Source organism: Mirounga leonina, unplaced genomic scaffold (genome assembly GCF_011800145.1).
Source record: "Mirounga leonina isolate KUSES-001 unplaced genomic scaffold, KU_Mleo_1.0 Mir_101664, whole genome shotgun sequence".
Lineage (NCBI taxonomy): Eukaryota > Metazoa > Chordata > Mammalia > Carnivora > Phocidae > Mirounga > Mirounga leonina.
Window position 1 is genome coordinate 1,032,739 of NW_023270175.1, and position 19,635 is coordinate 1,052,373.

The 19,635-nt window shown below is 39.5% G+C and overlaps 1 pseudogene; it reads right to left on the bottom strand.

The window, feature by feature from the left end:
- Positions 1-383: 383 nt before the first annotated feature.
- On the bottom strand, positions 384-630 carry LOC118011296 (annotated as a pseudogene).
- Positions 631-19,635: the final 19,005 nt, after the last annotated feature.

Sequence of the window (19,635 nt, forward strand, 5' to 3'; positions counted from 1 at the left end):
TATTTGGGTTGTTCGTCTTTGTGTGTTGAGTTGTAAGAGTGCTTTAGATGTTCTAGACACCAGACCCTTATTAGATATACAATCTGCAAATACTTTCTCCCATTCTGTAGTTTGTCTTTTCAGTTTCTCAGCCATGTCCTTTGATGCAATTGAGATGATTATGGGTTTATTTTTCTTCCTTCTATTGATGTAGTGTTTTGCATGGATCAATTTTCTGATGTTGAGCCACCCTTGCATTTGCAGGGTAAATCCCACTTGGTCATGGTGTTTTATCTTTTTAATATGCTCTTGGAGTCTGCTTGCTAGTATTTTGTTGAGGATTTTTTTTAATCCAAAATGTGTTCATTGGGATAGTTTCCCACTCATCATGATTCAGGGTGCTTTTAATGTTGCTTCCGGCTGAAGGAGCATCCTTCTGTAAGCCTTGCTTTTCCTCCCATAGACTGGCAAAGGACAGCCAACACACAAAATTACTGTTTGTGCATGGCTAAAGACAGTGGTGATTTTGTAGCATCCTGGGCACTTCACATCCATGAAGTAGGAGTTGGGGATCTGCACCAGGTGCTTCTTCTTGTGCTTCTTCTTCTCCTCTTCCGGGGACTGGTGGAGGAGGTCCTTCAGGAGGGGCATGTTTTTGTGGGGAGATCATCACCACTGGAAACCTTGTTGAGGATTTCTGCACCTATATCCATAAGGGATACTATTCTATAACAAACATTCTATTTTAAAGAGAAAAAGAAAAGAAAAAAAATGTACCAATGCACTTTACTCAAACAAAATAAGGAAAAGGCAAAACTCACACCCCAGCAGTCATAACCTTGAACAGTATTTTGTTACACTGAAAAATATCATTGGCCATACATCTTGCAGGGAAATGTCCTTCAACAAGGATCCTGCTTAATCTATACAATATAGTTAAAAACAATGAAATCCGAAGCTCATCAAGTCATCTTAGAGATAAGGAAACTGTGCCACAGAAGTTAAATGATTTGCATGTGGTGACATTTATGGTAAGCAGGAACTGGCACTTTTATTTTGTCACTATTCACCTGAAGCACTTTCCACTTCACCACTTTCTCCTTTCCTACCAATCTCCAAGACTTCCCTCTTGCCAAAACCCACACTACAAAATTTTCTATCGAAAATGATGTTCTGCAATTTAAGCCAATTACTCCCCGCTATCTTCTTTGGTGAGACTAGAAAACAGCCAGTCAGTATTTTATCACAAAAAAAAAAAAAAAAAAAAAAAAAAAAACACATTCACATATTTGAAGTACAACAAAGCGTGGGCCAAGTTCTTTGACATTTTTTGTTCGTGTTCTTTCCCAAGCCTTCCGGGCTACTCTGTCCTGGATTGGTACATGTTCTCTCCATCTCTGCAGGCTATGAAAGCCAAAATATGGCCCTACTGTCCTAATAAGAGGGGAATTCACAGGATAAAGCAACTGTTGATTGTGAAGGTGGATGTCGTATTTTAAAGTTTGAAAAGTGACATAGAAATATGAAACCTACTGGAAACGTTCAGGCTGAAATGTTCAAATTGAGAGTAATGTTGAGAGACAGGAGAGTAAAAACGTGAACAATAATGATTTAATTCACATGCATGAGTCAATCGTATTTAGTTAGTGGGTGGAACTAGAAGTGGGTGGAAATAAGATGGTGAAAACTAGGGAGAAAAACCAGCCATAAAAAAGTCAGGGTCAATTCAAAGGTCAAATGAACCATAAATGAATTAATTTGGATTTATGCTAAGTAATTTACACAATGATCTGCCATCTATCAGGTTTAATATGACATGCTGCTTCTGGTATCCTTATAAAGAGGTGCTGAAGGGCCCAACATTTTAGGGGTTTTTTGGGTTTTTTTTGTTTTGTTTTTGGTGGTAATTTCAAGCTCCATAACTCCAGCTTTTTGACAGTAGCACTCTTGTTCTATTGTTTTTTGTCCTTTTGAACTTTTCCCACTTTTCCCTGCTTTCAATGGGGTTCTTTCTCCTTCTTATTCTGATTCCTTGTGGCTGGTACAGGTCACTGTGTCCTCCTGCCCAACCCCCTTCACAAGCACAGCACCCCCACTCTGCCACTGTGCCTCCCCAATGGCAGGGACCCCCACTATCTGAAGACAGTTGATAGGTCCCTCTCATTTCCCCTTTCAAGGCTGCGGGGGAGTGGCAGCACTTTACACATCTTCCGGTAAATATATTTGCGCTTCTATTGGGTATGTGATTAGAAATGGAATCGCTGGGTCACAGAGGATGAAGGTATAGTTAGCTTTAGAAGATACTGCCAAAGAGTTTGCCAAATGTCTGTACCAGTTTATAGACTCCCACCAGTGATGAATGACAATTCGAGTTTCTCCTCATCCTCACCAACAATTGATGTTGTCTTTTTTTCATTTTAGCCACTTTGGTGGAATTGTAGTGGTGTTTTATTGTGGGTGGTGGTTGCTGTTGTTTGTGTCTTTCCTTTAATTATTTTGAAATAATTTTAGACTTATGAAAAAGTTACAGAAAACGGTATGGAGAAATCGGTATACCCTTCACCTCGCTTCCCTTAATGTTAACATATTATGTGCCCATAATATAACTATAGAAACCAGGAAGTGAACATTGATACATTATGATTAACTAACTTACAGACCTTATTTGAATTCTGCCGGTTGGCCCACTGCTGACCTTTTTCTGTCCTGGATCCAATTTTATTTAATTCAGGATTTAATTCATGTCTCTTTAGTCTCCTCCAATCTATGACAGTTCCTCGGTCTTTGTCTTTCATGACTGTGGTAGGTTGAATAATGACCCCCAAAGATGTCCATGTTCTGACCTCTGGAACCTGTGAATCACATCATGTACGTCAAAAGGGATTTTGCAGGTGTGATTAAGTTAAGGGCCTTGAGATGGAGTGATCACCCTGCGTTAGCCAAGCGGGCCCAATTAATCAATCATAAGGGGCCTCATCGGAGGAGGCAAGCAGGAGCTCAGAGTCAGAGCAGGAGAGGTGACAACAGAAGCAAAATGATGGAGCAATGCAAGGAAGAGGTCCCTAACCAAGGATTGCTGGCAGCCTCTAGAAGCCGAAAAGGCACACAAACAGATTCTGCCCATAGAGCCCCCAGAAGGAACACAGCCCTGCTGACACCTTGACTTTGCACTTCTTACCTCCAGAAGTGTAAGAGAATAGATGTGTTTTGTTTTAAAGCCCCTAAGTGTGTGGTAATTTGTTATAGCAGCAATAGGAAACTAAAACAATAAACTTAACACTTTTGGAGAGTACTAGTTTGTAGGATGTTCCTAATTTGGATTTGTCTGATGTTTTCTCATGATTAAGTTGAGGTTATGCTTTTTTTTTTTTTTTGCAAGAATACCACAGAAGTGGTGTCTGGTCCTTCTCCATGCATCATGTCAGGAGGTACATGATGTCAGCGTGCCTTATTACTAGTAATAGTCACTTTGATCACTTGGATGAGGTGGTGTTTGCTAGGTTTTTTCCACTGTAAAGTTTTTCTTTTGCCCTTTGATAAACCTTTGAAGGGAGATACTTTGAGCCTAATAATGGTTATCAATTTCCATTGTTCCTTCTACATCTATTAATTGGGATTCTTCTGTAAGAAAGGGCTATCCCCACCCCTGCCACTTTGTTTATTCACCTATTTACTTACATCGGTATGGACCCATATGTATTTATTTTATTCTATGGGTTGTAATCCATGGCTATCATTATTTACTTTGTTGTTCAAATTGCCCCAAATTGGCCACTGACAGCTCCTTCAAATTGGCCACTCTATAAAGATATTTTCCAAATTTTCTTCTGAAAGCTTGATTGTTCTACCTTTCACATTTCTATCTGCAATCCATATAGAATTCATTTTTGTGTATGGTATGAAGAAGGGGTCAACATACATTTTCCCCTGAATGGATAACCAAGTGATTTGGCACCATCTTTTGAAAAAACTACCCTTTCCCTCACTGAACTGCAATGTCATCATTGACATAAATCTGGTGACTATGGGTGTGAAGTTGTTTTTAGGTTCCCTATACAGTTCCATTGGTTTATTTCTCTATCCTTGTATCAATACTACATTTTTAATAATTGTAACTAGATATAGCTTAATTTCTGGTATTATGTTTCATTTTCTTTTTCTTCTTTAAGATTGCCTTGCCTATTCTTGACCCTTTTTATTTCCATATAAATTTTATGATTGGCTTGTCAACTTCCACAAATGAAAATAACCTGTTGTGATTTGCTTGCAATTATCTTGACTCTGTAGATCAAATTAGCAAGAACTGACATCTTTACAATATGGAGACTTACAATCCATTTGCAATCTACCTGTTTATTTTGGTCTTATTTACTTCCTCTCAAACATGTTTTAGAACTTTCTGCTTAGAGGTCTCGAACAATATTCCTAGTTTCACTCTCAGGTATTGAATGTTTTCCAATGTTATTGTAAATAGTTTTGGTTTTGGTTTTGTTTTGTAGCCTGCTTTTGGCTTTTAACAAACCCATTTGTGAATACAGATTTTTTTAAAAAAAATTTCGTTCCATAATGGCAAATAGAGGAAAATTGACAGAGAAGAGTGATTCATAATTATTAGATGAATCAGAATGTGAATATAATGAGAAAGATAACAGCACTCCAGACTCAAATGATGACAGTGAAACTGATTGTGTAAGTGAAATTTCAGACTGTGAGTCTTCAGCTGAAGATCTACAACCTAGATGAATTTTCTCAGACTCAAAAATTGACAAGTGAATAATATATTTCTAAAGACAAAAAAAGGATGACAAAAAAAAAATGCCCAAACCAAAAAAAGACACACACAAAAAGGAATGACAGTCATTTAACAGGAAGTACTTTATTATGCAGTGTTCTGTGACATGGACCTGAGCCATCCATTTTCACTGAGGTCAGGTGACCTCATTCTATATCCCTTATGATGTTTTTGTGCCGAAAATTACTTGATACAGAATTACATGTTATATTCAAATCCTTCTTAAATGGTTTAATAAAGTTATTTTTCACTATGCCCTCATGCTTACTTCTGTAAATTATTTGTAAGATAACTTAAAAATATAAAGATTGAAAAGAGCACATTGGATTCAGATGGTAAATGAGATGGCTATTTTTGCTGATACATTAAGGGTTAAGGTCTGTTGTTTGTTTGCTTGTAATTAGATTTCTCCTTCAGATATATCCCACTGGAGATGTCCAATAAGATTACTGTTTTTAAGGGTTTTTAAAATAATTCCATCATTAGATACAAATTTAAGTCAGTTTGTTTTATGTTATTTTTTCTTTTTAAGGATTTTTTAAAACATAACATTTTTATTTTGGGCTAAATTTAGATTTACTGAAAAGTTGCAAAGATAGTACAGAGAGCTCTTGTATAACCCTTACACAATTTGTTCTATTGTTTACATCTTACATTGCCATGGTGCTTTTGTCAGATCTAAGAAACTGTCATTGGTACATTACTATGAACTGAATTCCACACTTTCTTTGAATTTCACCAGCTTTTTCATTCACGTCCTCTTTCTGTTCCAAGATCCAATTCAGAGTAATGGTATAGTTTTTATATTTAAATTTTCAGATGGTTTGTTCTGGTATGTAGAAATACAATTGATTTTTGTATATTGACCTCATTAACAGTGACCTTGCTATATTCACTTGTCCTCATAGTTTATCTTATTTTTAATTCTAATTTTAATTTTAAAATTTTATTAGTTTATTATTATTTCGATTTTTTTGGATAACCAGGCATATCATCTGAAAACAGGGAAGGTTTTAATTTTTAATCAACTTTATTGGACTGTAATTTACATATCATAAAATGCACCCTTTTAGAGTGTACAGTTGATGAGTTTTGACAAATGTATACACCTGTGTTCCTTCTCAGTTAATCTCCACTGCCCAACCTGGCCTCAGGCCATCACTATAGATTAGATTTTTCTCTTCTAAAATTTCATATAAATGGAATCATAATATGTGCTATTTTGTGTCTGGCTTCTTTCACTTGGCATAATGATTTTGAGATTCATATATGTTTTAGTGTCTTGGTAGTTGGTTTCTTTTTTTCTTTTTTCTTTTTTTTTTTTTTTAAGATTTTATTTATTTATCTGACAGAGAGAGACACAGCGACAGAGGGAACACAAGCAGGGGGTTGGGAGAGGAAGAAGCAGGCCTCCCGCGGAACAGGGAGCCCGATGCCGGGCTCGATCCCAGGACCCTGGGATCATGACCTGAGCCGAAGTCAGACGCTTAACAACTGAGCCACCCAGGCGCCCCAGTTGGTTTCTTTTTTTAAAGATTTTTATTAACCTATTAGAGATGAGTGAGTGAGAGAACGAAAGAGCAAGGCGGGGGAGAAGCAGACTCCCCCACTGAGCAGGGAGCCCGAGGCGGGGCTCTATCCCAGGACCCTCCGATCATGACCTGAGCCCAAGGCAGATACTTAATCTACTGAGCCATCCAGGCGCCCCGGTAGTTGGATTTCTTTTAAAAAATATTTTAAAACTTTCTTGATGTGTAATTGAAGTACACTAAACTGCACATATCTAGAGTATAAAATTCAGTCCCTTTTGACGTACATATCACTTGTGAAACAATCACCACAATGAAGATCATAAATGTTTCCATCATCCCCCCAAAGTTTCCTTGTGCCCCTTTGTAATCCATTCTTCCCTCTACCCTCATCTCCAGGTCTGTACTTACTTTGCTTTTTCTATAATTTTATATTAATTAACTCATGCAATATGTACTTGTCTTGGCCTGGATTCTTTGCTTAAAACTCAGCATAATGATTTTGAGATTCATCCATGTTGATGAATAAACCAATAATTTGTTCCTTTTAATTGATGAGTAGTGTTCAGTTATATGAATTTACCACAATTTGTTTTTCCATTCATCAAATGATGAACATTTGCATAGTTTCCATTTTGGGGCTTTTACAAATAAAGCTGTTATGAATATTTGTGTACAAGTCTTTGTATAGACATAGGTTTCCATTTCTCTTGGTTAAATACCTAGAAGTGACATAGCTAGGTCATTTTGTTGGTAAAAGTTTACCTTTTTAAGAAATTTCCGAACTGTTTTTCGAATTGGTTGTACTATTTTATATTCCCATTAGCACTGTATGAGAACTCCAGGTTCTCCACATCCTCCTAAACACTTGATATGGTCAATATTTTAAACTTTAGCCATTCTGCTGGATAGTGGTTTTAATTTGCACTTCCTTGATGACTAATGATATTAAATATCTTTCAATGTGTTTGTTTACCATTCACACATCTTTTTTTTTTTTTCTTGTGAAGTGGCTGTTCAAATCCTTTGCCCATTTTTAAAAATTGGGTTGTCTTCTTACCGTCAAGTTGCAAGTATTTATATATTCTTGACACAAGTCCTTTATCTGATTTAGGTACCGTGAATATTTTCTCCCAGTCTGTGGCTTGTCTTCTCGTTTTCTTAATGATGTCTTCTGAAGAGCAAAATTTTAAAATTTTAATGAAGACCAATGTATTAATTTTTCTTTTATGGTTTGTGTGTTTGCGTTCTAAGAAGCTCTTGCCTTCCCTAACATCATATGTTCTCCTACTATTTTTCTCCTAAAGTTTTATAATTTTAGGTTTTATGTTTTGATATATGATCCATTTCAACTTAGTTGTTGTGTCTAGGGTGAGGTCATAGTAGAGGTTTGGTTTTTGCATTAAGATATCTGGTTGTTCCAGGACTATTTGTTAAAAAGAGTGTATTTTCCCTATTGAGTTACTTTGGTACCTTTGTTAAAAATAAGTTATATATATAATTTATATATGTTGGATTTATGTATATTATATTTTGTATGTATGGAATATATGTGTGTGTGTATATGTATGTTTTTCTGTTCACTGATCTGTATATCTATTCTTACATCAATACCACACTGTCTAGATCAGTACAGTTTATTAGTAAGACTTGAAGTCAGGTAGTATAAATACTCCAACTTTGTTCTTTTCCAAAGTAATTTTTTATATTTTAGGTCCTTGGAATTTTCATGTAAATTTTAAAATCATCTTGTCAATGTTCACCGAAAAATCTGGTGGGATATTAAATGGAAATGCATTGAATGTATAGATCAATTTGCAGAGAATGAACATCTTATAAGAATACAATTGATTTTTATATATTTATTTTGCGCCCTGCAACCTTACCAAACTCACTTATTTTGCAGAGGAAGTAGTTCCTTTTTTTCAGGAGGAAATAGAAAGAGTGAATATAAACCACTCTGTCAAGACATTTGGCTGTGATAAGGAGTAGGAGAGAGAAAAAGGGTGGTTAGCTGAAGGGTTGTGTGAGTCTGAAAGACTTCTTTTGTTTGGCTATATGGTTTTCTTATCTTTTTGTTTTTGTTTTATTTTACTAATGGGAGAGTTTCAAACATTTTAAAAAGCTAAAAGATCCAATAGAGGGGGACCATTTTAATAATAGAGAACAAAAAAATCATCTGTAACTTAAGGAGCAGACAGAATTTTACTCTTTAAAACACCACACACACACACACACACAGACTTCTCTTTCCTCTACCTTTCCAGCAGAGTTACATCACAATTATTGTTTAAATTGTTACTTATTATTTACATTACCATGACTATGTCAATATCTTTCATTGCTGAGCCAAGTAGTATGCTATGAGTATATTTCCTTTTTTCCACATCCCTTTTTCACCAGAGAGTGAGTCTGTCCTTTTTTAAAAAAAAATTGTTATTTTTCTATTTCCCTACTATCCATATTCTTTTAACTTCCTTCTCCCCAGAATCATTGTGGAAGACATCTGGGATTCTATCAGTTCCCTTTTTTTTTTTTTTTTTTTTTTTTTTTTAATGGAGACACCTGTCCTGCAGACCTCCATCTTCACGCTCCAATTTGGACTGATTGCCCTCCAGACCTGTTGCAGAGCTCTCATCTTAGTACTTCCTTTCTTTCCCCTTCTATGATGAATCTCTCATTTCCTGGGTCCCAAATGTTCCTGTCTCCTGGAGCACTTCCTCTAGTTACTTCCTGAGGAAGGGTACACAAGAGTTCAGTTTTCTAAGACTTAGGTCCTTTCTCATTAACTGAGCTGGGCATTTGTTGCATCCTTGCAATGTGGACCCTCATATCCTTCATTCCTGGGAAATTTACACTACTTCTTTTATAATTTCCTTCTATCCAATTTTCTCTCTTCCTAGAACTCCTCGATTAAATTTTGGCCATCGGGATTAATTCTCTAATGTTTCTTATCTTTTTTTCTCTGATTTTCCATGACTTTATCTTTTTGCTTTACTTTCTGGGTAAGAGTCTTTTTTTTTTAATTTTTTTTTATTCTTATGTTAATCCCTATACATTACATCATTAGTTTTAGATGAAGTGTTCCATGATTCATTGTTTGTGCATAACACCCAGTGCTCCATGCAGAATGTGCCCTCCTCAATACCCACCACCAGGCTAATCCATCCTCCCAACCCCCTCCCCTCTAGAACCCTCAGTTTGTTTTTCAGAGTCGATCATCTCTCATGGTTCGTCTACCCCTCCGATTTCCCCCACTTCATTCTTCCCCTCCCGCTACCTTCTTCTTTTTTTTTTTCTTAACATATATTGCATTATTTGTTTCAGAGGTACAGATCTGAGATTCAACAGTCTTGCACAATTCACAGCACTTACCAGAGCACATACCCTCCCCAGTGTCTATCACCCAGTCACCCCATCCCTCCCACCCCACTCCCCACTCCAGCAACCCTCAGTTTGTTTCCTGCAATTAAGAATTCCTCATCAGTGAGATCATATGATACATGTCTTTCTCTGTTTGACTTATTTCACTCAACATAATACCCTCCAGTTCCATCCACGTCGTTGCAAATGGCAAGATCTCATTCCTTTTGATGGCTGCATAGTATTCCATTGTATATATATACCACATCTTCTTTATCCATTCATCTGTCGATGGACATCTTGGCTCTTTCCACAGTTTGGCTATTGTGGACATTGCTGCTATAAACATCGGGGTGCACGTAGCCCTTCGGATCCCTACTTTTGTATCTTTGGGGTAAATACCCAGTAGTGCAATTGCTGGATCATATGGTAGCTCTATTTTCAACTTTTTGAGGAACCTCCATACAGTTTTCCAGAGTGGCTGCACCAGCTTGCATTCCCTGGGTAAGAGTCTTTATCTAACAACCCTTCCAGTGATTTTTAAAATTCCAATTACACTGTTTTTAGCTTCCAATAGCCCTTTCTTATTCTTCATTCCTTTTTCTTTTTAAGGATCCTATTTCTGTTTATTTCATGAAATATCTTAACTCTATGAGCTTATTAATCACTATTTTTTTAAAAGTTTCCTGCTTTATAGATTGTCTCTGAGTTTTCTCTCTCTCTCTCTCTTTCTCTCTCTCTTTCTTTCTTTCATATTAAAGGCTTCCCTCAAATGCCTGGTGGTCCTCTCTTGTCTATATTTTAAAATGGAAGTTCTTCTAAGGCTTACTCACTATAAAATTTATTCACTATAAGACTTACTAACTTTCACAGTAGATAATTGGGCAGGAGCCCAGACATTTCACTGGAAGAGCAATAGTAGCCATTATCAGCAATCCTCATTTTTCATGATTCCCATATGAACAAATGTCAGTTACCATCAGGCCCCCAACAGCCCAGTTCAAATTTCACTTACCACAATATATTAACTGTGAGTAATTACATAAAGTACAAACTACAATGTTAGCTCTTTAGCCAACAAGTCACCGTGGAAATAACAGACATGCATCAACACCGTGTCGCTTCTTTCAGAGTCTATTGGTGATTGGTCTACTGTGAATCTGTCATTCAATTCATGCACAGATGACAAAGCACGTACTGAAGTTGTGTTGCCTACTTGTCTCACAGTGATAAACCCACATGACATTTACAAAAATGGATAATCAGAAGAGAGAATTGGCTAACAAAGATGAAAATACAGCAAAGAAATGAAAAGTGAAAATGCTGGAAATGAAACTGGGTGTGATTTGAATATGGCAGCAGCAAAGCAAAGATTGGACAAAACCTACACCTGCATTAAGCTATGGTATGGACAACACTGGACAGGTTCAATTAATGTGAAAAAAGCCAGGTGACGCTACATCAACATCTTCTAGTTTAAATTGCACTAGGAACAGAAAGTGGCTTATGATTGAAATGGAGCATTTACTTCTACTTTGGATTAAAGACTGAAAAAAAAAAAAAAAACCTAATCAGTTTGGCTAGTGTTTGGGCCAAAGCACTGAAGTTATTGCCAGTAACATCTGCTTTAACCATTTCAGAAACTGGCATGAATTGACTAACATTAACCCATCTGGTGAAGCTACCCGCACAGATGCAGATACTGACATAAAATTTGCACCCGGATTGCAAGTATTATTGAGGCAGGTGGTTATAATGATCTTCAACCATTTAATGCTGATGAAAAGTCTTTTCTGAAGGACAACTCTGTCGATTACTTATATGACAAAAGATGAAGGATCATGAAGTGGCCATAAAGGGGAGACTCTAGATATGCAGCCAGAGAAACTTAGTGAAGAAGAATTTATCAGCATAAATGAGGAAAGTGGTTGTGACAGAAAGGATGAAGGTGTCCCAGAGGAAGTGACGCTAGCAAAAACACTTCACATTAAAGGAACTCTGAGATGTTTCATAAGATTGAAAGTGCAAAAGATAAAATGTTGGAAGCTGATCCAAATTTAGAAAGGAGCATGACAATTTCCATGACAAGGCATAGAAAGATGCTTGCTCCACATTGTAAATTATACTAGGAAAAGAAGGCAAGCGCTGTTCAAACTCCTTCTTGGTAAGTTTTACAAAAACAAAACAAAACACAACACTCTTTAATTCTCAATGTTCCCAATGTTTTAAATTGCAAAGTACTGAGTAAAGATCAGTTTTACTATTTCATCATTTCCCTATATATTTAGGCCTGACAGAGGGTTTTTAATGTTTTCACAAAACAATTTAAAGATCGTGGAATAATTACAATTTTTCCCATTGATTTTTTTTTAAAGATTTTATTTATTTATTTGACAGAGAGAGACACAGAGAGAGAGGGAACACAAGCAGGGGGAGTGGGAGAGGGAGAGGGAGAAGCAGGCTCCCGGCAGAGCAGAGAGCCCGATGCGGGGCTCGATCCCAGGACCCTGGGATCATGACCTGAGCCGAAGGCAGACGCTTAATGACTGAGCCACCCAGGCGCCCCTTTCCCATTGATTATTAAGATGACTTTGCATGGTCATTTTTATGGTCCCTCCCTACCGTGAAGGAAAGGACTGCCTGTATCTATAGATCTCTTCTCTGGGCTGTTCAGTTTCTCTGGAGAGCAACCCTCCAGTTCCTTGCCTGGTGACTATATATCTAGCTGCTAACATGCTTTGAGCTAAGTGACACTGAGGTATGGGGGTGTCACTACTGAATATGTAGACTTTTGCTTAATCCCATTGTTTTCAAATGGCGCCTTGCTCTGTGCCTGACATTCCCCCAAACCAAAGTCTCCCTAGTCCAGTTTCTTCATGGAATAAATTTATCTTCCACCAGGATGGGACAAGAGATTCAGGGGTGTAGCTCTTTCTTATACAGGCTTTCAGGCAAACTCCTTCTTTACAGCGCTACCCATTTACCACGCCAACTGTACTTATTAACTAACACTTCTAATTCCTGAGCTTCTCTGGGATTCTGTAGGTGAATTGGCTTGCTTCTCATCAGCGTCATCCTTTTTATGGGCTTCGAATTCAGCCTTTTGAGCTCTGCTGCCTCCTTTACGTGCTTCCATCTTCTAAAAATGTGTTCACATCTCTTATCCTCTGTGGTCTCTTTTTCTGCTCTTTGTTCTCATGGGTTTATACTTAAAAATTTTTTTTCTACTCCCATTTTGATGGAGTTTAATGAGGGAATAGGTGTTCAATGTGCTATGGTTAACTGGAATAATCTATTACCATACATTTATGGTGCTCCCAGTCTGCCATACTGTATAACTTCTTTGGCAGTGCTTGAGTGCTCAGGTTAAAGAATCAAGAAAGTAGATCATAGGGTCCATTCAGAATCAGAGTTTTATCAGGCAGATGCAGCAAAAAGTCAGAGGCACAGGAGAATTTGGGACAGTGGAAAAATGTTGAAATTATGAATGTGTAATAAAAACTGAATGAGAATGGAAGAAAAGAAAGCGTTGACAGACTGAGGGAAAATTAAGGGGTCAATATAGTGGAGATACTGATTAGGTCAAAATAGGGTCATTATGGGAATAATAGAATAAGTAATCAAGAAGAAGAGGGAGCTGTAGTCATACAGTGGATGTCTGAGTTACTGATTTTGGAGATTGAACAGTCATGAGTGGTTGAGGTAGAATAGAGGGCAAAGTTATTGGAATGAAATACCAAAGACCTGAGAAGCCAGTTGAATGAGTTGTCCACACGGATGTTGAGGTAATACAGGATAATGAGCAAAAGTCATCATACTTGAAGTCTTTTAGCAAGTGGGCCTTTGGCAGAACAATGAAGAAGAACAACCAAAAAGAAGGAGGAGGAAGAGGAGGTGGAGAAAATTATCTTTCAGTTAGGTTAGGTTCAACTTCTACTGACAGAAAGCCCCAAATAACCATGATTTAAACTACAGAGCTTATTTCTCTTTCATGTGTTGGGCTCATGTTGTTTCTTCCCATGATTTCCTCAGGGATCAAGGTGACTTCCAACTCAATGTTCTGCCATTCCTACAGTATTGCCCTTGGCTTCATAGTCCAAGGTGGTGCTCTAGAGCATAATCCAAGGTGGTGGTCTAGACCAACTGCTACTCCTGCATTCTAGACAATAGGATTAAGGAAAGTTCCAGGAAGAGGCAAAAGATATGGGCAGCTTTCTTTAAAAAGATTCCTAGAAGCTGATACATATCACTTAAGCTTACATCCCCCTGGCCCAAATGTTACATACCACTGGCCCCAAGGCCATTTCTAGCTAAAAGTGAAACTAGGAAATAGAATTTTTTTTTCCGGGAAGCCATGTACCCAGCTATAATTTCTATTACTATGGAAGAAAAAGTAGAGTGGGTTGAAGGGGAACAACCAGTGGGCTCTGCCACAGCCCTGGAAATCAGGTATGAGGGGAGAACTGGAATAAAGATTTATTAATCAGAGAGGAATATTCCCACTATTTTATTTTATTTTATTTATTTGACAGGGAGAGAGAGAGAGCAAAAGCAGGGGGAGCGGCAGGCAGAGGGAGAGGGAGAAGCAGGCTCCCCACTGAGCAGGGAGCCCGATGTGGGGCCTGATCCCAGGATCCTGGGATCATGACCCGAGCTGAGGGCAGATGCTTAACCGACTGAGCCACCCAGGTGCCCCAGAATATTCCCACCATTAAGTGATGTTCAAAAATAATCTTAAATTCTTTATGCTTCAATGTTGCCTGACTTTCCTTAAAAAAAAAAATTGAATAAGTTCTTGGTATTCATTAACAGAAAAATCAGCAGGAACTCAGAGATATGCTGAATTAAATAATCAGTCCTTTCAAGTTACCTGGAGGTTTGTCAACTTGCACTCTTTTAAGTAATAATAAAGGCTACTGTGGTAGGCTAAAATTGGCCCCCACTAAAGATAGCCACCTCTTAATCCCCGGAAACTGTGAATGCCACCTTATATGGCCAAAGGGGGCATGGGGTCTTTGCAGATGTGATTAAATTAAGCATCTCGATGTAGGGAGATGTCTTGTTCCCATCTTCTTCACCCCACTGGTGAGGCAGGGAGTCCCACTCTAGGGTTCTGGGGATGGTCAAACATATGACACCCAACAGTGAACAGATGAGATGGACAGCAGTTTATTAGGCACATATATTCCCATCCCAGAGGAGGAGGACACTACACGCTATGCAGGGCCACACAGGGATTGTACTTGAGAATAGAGTAAACCTGGAGGGACTGTGGAAGGAAAGCTTTGTAGTAAAAGAAGGGTGGGGTATCCCTCAGTTCTCGAGGGAAGATGTGACCGGCTTGTTTAAATAATTTCACATGGAGTCAGAGAGGTGAAACCCATTAGGTTGAGGACTGGGCCAGGTGGGGTACAGCTGATCCAGCTGATAAGGGGACCAGCTGGGTGAGACCCTTTCCTTCTGGATGGGAGATATACTTGGCAAGAACAAAGCACAGTTAGGGCTTTGGGGCCCTATGAGACTCAAAGATGTCAAAGCAGCATGTAAAATTTTAAGTCTTATGCCAGAGAAAATCTTTCTGGATTATCCAGGTAAACTCTAAATGTAATCCCACATATCCTCATAAGAGGGACACAGAGGGAGATTAAACACACAGGCAGAAGAGAAGGCAATGTGACCACAGAGGCAGAGATTAGAGTGAGGGAGCCACACACCACAGAATGCTGGCCGCCACTAGAAGCTGGAGGAGGCAAGGAATAGATTCTCTCCCGGAGCCCCAGAGGGAGTGAAGCCCTGCTGACACCTTGATATCAGCCCAGTGAAACTGATGTTGGACTTCCAGCCTCCAGAGCTTTGAGAGGATAAATTTCTGTTTTTTTAAGCCACCAAATTTGGGACGCCTGGGTGGCTCAGTCAGTTAAGCGTCTGCCTTCAGCTCAGGTCATGATCCCAGGGTCCTGGGATGGAGTTCCACATAGGGCTCCTTGCTCAGCGGGGAGTCTGCTTCTCCTTCTGCCTGCTGCTTCCCCTGCTTGTGCTCTCGCTCTCTCTGTCAAATAAATAAATAAAATCTTAAAAAATAAAATAAACCACCAAATTTGTGGTAATTTATTACAGCAGTCTATGGTCTGAATGCTTGTGTCTCTCAAAGTTCCTATGTTGACATCGTAATGCCAAAGTGATGGTATTAGGAGGTGCTTTGGGAGGTGCTTAGGTCATGAGGGTGGAGCCCTCATAAATGGGATTAGTGAATTTTTTTAAAAGACCCCGCAGAATCCCCTTGCCCCTTCTACCATGTTAGGACACAACCAGAAGGAGCTCCCTATGACCCAGAGAGGAGGCTTTCACCAGAACCCAACCACACTGGCCCTCTGATCTTGGACTTCCGGTCTCCGGAACTGTGAGAAGCGAATTTTTTTAAAGATTTTATTGATTTGAGAGAGAGAGAGAATGAGAGGGAGCACAAGTTGGGGGAGGGGCAGAGGGAGAGGGAGAAGCAGACTCCCCACTGAGCAGGGAGCCGGATGTGGGACTTGGGATCCCAGGACCCTGGGATCATGACCTGAGCCAAAGGCAGACGCTTAATGACTAAGCCACCCAGGCACCCCTAAAGCCCATGCTCTTAATCACCACCCAATGTTATGATTAGAATATCCAGTGTTAGGACCTTGAGAAAGACTCCCTGAGAGAATGGGAAACCGGATATGGAAGTTAGGATGGTGAAAGAGGAAGTCAAGGCATAAACAATACCAGGGAGTAGATAAGAAACTCGCGGTGCATAAACTAACAAAGCAGCTATTGGTGTATTCATTCATCCATTCTACAAATATTAACTGAGTGTCTATTATGTGCTTGGCATGCTGCTAGATGTTGTGGGGATAGAGATGATCAATAACTAAACTCCTTTTTGAATTTCTCTTACTTCCTCTGGTCCAGAAGGAACCACAGGCAGCTTTCACTGACCTGAGACGCTGTCCCACCTCTCTGCTGAGAGTCAGCTTGAGCTTTATTCATTCTAAAACCCAGCCATCCGGCCCTCGAATCACTCAAGATTCCCAATCAAGGAAGATCAGAATCAAGGCCAAACCTCTATGAAGTGCTGATCACTCCCCAGCGTCTCCTTAACCTAGGAATAATCTTGAGCCTTTCCACCTGCTGGTCACATAGGCTTTGCACCGTAGGGCTCTTCCAACATTGGAAGGGGGTTTTCTGAACAGAGGTTACTTGAGAACTCTCTAACACCCAAGAAAGACGTAGGAACCATTAAGAGGCAAGTGCTTTTCTTCGCTGCTGGCCCTGCAACACTGCTTTCTGAACACCTACACTTCACCTCTTGCTGCCTTTACCCTCATATCCATTAGTTTCTGCTGATGAAACCAATCTAGTTGGAATAGATGAATAGAGCCGTGGGTATGCATGAGCTTGGTTCATTTCCCAGTATGTAGACTACCTTATGATAAAGCGTCCATGAATACATTGCACTGCAAAATCAGGAACCACATACAAATTGACCTTTTCACGTTTTAAAAGATCTTCCATGAGGACTTTCTAAGCATAAATACAAAGGAAGAAGTCACAAAGGACAAATAGGGATAGATGTGGCAAAGTTGAAATCGAAAACTTACCTGCATTAAAAAACAAAACAAAAAAACAAAAACATAGACCCTGCTGGCAGGTAAGTAAATTGGTACAACTTTCATGGAGGGCAATCTGGTATACGCATTAAAAGCTTTTCAAATGGGGGTGCCTGGGTGGCTCAGTCGGTCAAGCATCTGCCTTCGGCTCAGGTCATGATCCCAGGGTCCTGGGATCGAGCCCTGCATGGGGCTCCCTGCTCGGCGGGGAGTGGGCTTCTCCCTCTCCCTCTGTGCTCTCTCTCACTCTCTCTCTCTCTATCAAATGAATAAATAAAATCTTAAAAAAAAAAAAAAAGACTTTCATGTACTTACCATGTCACATAGGAATCCCACTGCTAAGGATTTATCCAAAGGAAATAAACATGTATGGGCACAAAGGTTTTGCTATGAGGGTGTTTATCTGTTTTAATTACAAGAGTGGAAGGTTGGAAGCAACACAAATGTCTAATAATAGAGGGCTGATACATCGCTTGATGGAATACAGGGCAGACATTAAAAATCATATTTTTAAAGAATATTTAATGTCTTAGGAAGTATTCAGGTTATATTTAGGGAAAGAAAGCAAGATATGAAACTGTATGCACAGAGTATTTTTTAATTAAAATAAGTATATTAATCATTAATTCAACAAATATTTATCGAGGATCTAATATGTGCCAGGTACAGTGGCAGATTCTAGAGATAACAGCAGTGAGCCAAACAGACACAGTCTTTGCCCTCATGGAGGAAAAGAGACTGGAAAGAAATACATCAAAATCCCAATTCATAAAGGTTCCTATCTCTGGATGGGATTAAGGGCGATTTTAATTTTTTAATTGCTACCTCTCTATATATTTTCTGTAATTATATAATGCTTTCATAATCAGGAAAACAAAGTTATTTTTTTAAAAATCCTCCTTCAAATTGAGGCCAGCTACCATACCCTTGTGAAGCCTAATACATAAAAACATCTTGTATTTAAAGAGCACAGGGTGGGACGCCTGGGTGGCTCAGTTGGTTAAGCGTCTGACTTCAGCTCAGGTCATGATCGCAGGGTCCTGGGATGGAGTCCCACGTCGGGTTCCTTGCTCAGCAGGGAGCCTGCTTCTCCTTCTGCCTGCCACTCCCCCTGTTCGTGCTCTCTCTCTCTCTGACAAATAAATAAATCTAAAAAAAAATAATAATATAAAGAGCACAGGGTGATGTATGGAAGTGTTGAATCACTATATGGTACACCTGAAATTAATATAACACTGTGTGTTAACTAACTGGAATGAAAATAAAAACTTAGCGCACCTGGGTGGTTCAGTAGGTTAAGCATCTACCTTCAGCTCAGGTCATGATCCCAGGGTCCTGGAATCGAGTCCCGCATTGGGCTCCCTGCTCAGCGGGGAGTCTGCTTCTCTCTCTCCCTCTGCCCTTCCCCCCCCCCGCTTGTGCTCGCTCTCTCTCTCTCTCAAATAAATAAATAAAATCTTTAAAAAAAACCTTAAAAAACAATAAAGAACTCTTGGCAATTCGGACCACTTCCAGGTCTTTTTATTTGACCCTCCCAACAATCTTGTGTAGATACACAGGCAGGGATTACCATGCCCATTGTATGGATAGAGACTGAGGCAGAGAAAGCAAGTGATTGCCCTGGAAAATAGAGTTTGGGCTAGCATCATAGTGCTCACAGCAGGTTTCAGGGCTCTTTTAGCTCTACTGTGTTTCCCTAAAGGTGTTGTAAGAAAAGGAGCCTCCTAGGGCTTTGCCCCAAATTCTTTTCCCAACATTTCCCTCGCTCCCTAGACCTTGTTGTCTTTCCCTCTTTTTTCAAGTGGCTGGATACTACAGAATTCTCAAATAAGCAAGAGGAATTACCAATTCATTTTACCTTCTCGCCTCTCAAAAATTCAGAATCACAGAAGAGAAGGAACCATGGAAAGCATTCCAGCCTCCCCTCCCGCCCCAAGATGAGAAGATTGCCTGGGGGGTACCCATGCTTCTGATCTGCCTTTCCATCTCTCTCTGCCAAGCACAGGTACCCCTTCCCCCGCCACACACCTCTTTTGGGAAGTTGGCTAGGTGGCTGTTTGAACAAATGAATTAGACCTAATGTCTTCTAGCCAGTAATGGACTCGTGCCCCAATACTAAACTTCCCGCGACATTCGCATTTTAACTAGGAACTCTAAAAACACCAAGCCCAAAGGAACTATGGGATTTCAAGCAGCACAGCAAGCTAGCCAGAGAAGTATCTGTGGTCAGGATGGGTTTTTGGTAGCTCTGCTAAAGAGTTTACAAAATCTAGGTAAGCTCCCTCCTCCCAGTGCATAGAAGACCAGCTCCAACCCTGGGGAGCTGGCTCCCCTGGAG